The following is a 704-nucleotide window of genomic DNA, read 5'->3' on the forward strand; positions in this document are numbered from 1 at the left end:
GAGACCTCTAGTGGACAGAAGGGATATTTTAGTGAACTAGTGACAACTAATGGAACAGTAACTAAGAACTATGGATTCTTTATTTACTCAGTCAGTCATACATTTTGCAATAATTATACAGTATATTGTTGTAATATTTAGAATTACAGTATAATATGACACAAACAAGCAAATACAAATAAAAATTGTGAATAGATTAACCTAAAAAAAACCTATACACAATAAACCCAGCCAAAATTTACACATAACTAAAAAATGAGTATTGTGTATTAAATTACATTTTCAATTGCTTGCTGGGCAAATAACCTTGTAGTTTCCATCATTCAAGGCTAAAGAAACATATATTTAGAATCTACATTGGTCTTTAGAAACTCAAGGGCAAAAAAACATTGAATATGTCCTTCCCATCATTCCATGAAGAAAGTTTGCAGCTCCATTGTGTAGAGCAAAAATAGTGTGATATTGTCTGTATCAGATCTAATATACCAGGAGTACTATATTCTATAGCTTTAATCATACGGAGATTGTTTGCAGAAAAAAGGTAAGCCCTTTTATTTTACCATGCTTTTTATTCAGTTACAGTTTCCTGTTTAAACAAACTATTATTTTATATAAGTAGACATTATTGAATGTTTAGATGATGGTATGAAGGTTTTCTTTCTAAAATGTCATTCAAATACTTATAACTACAACATAGCCCTTTG

This window comes from Silurus aristotelis (genome assembly GCF_946808225.1).
Source record: "Silurus aristotelis genome assembly, chromosome: 1".
NCBI lineage: Eukaryota > Metazoa > Chordata > Actinopteri > Siluriformes > Siluridae > Silurus > Silurus aristotelis.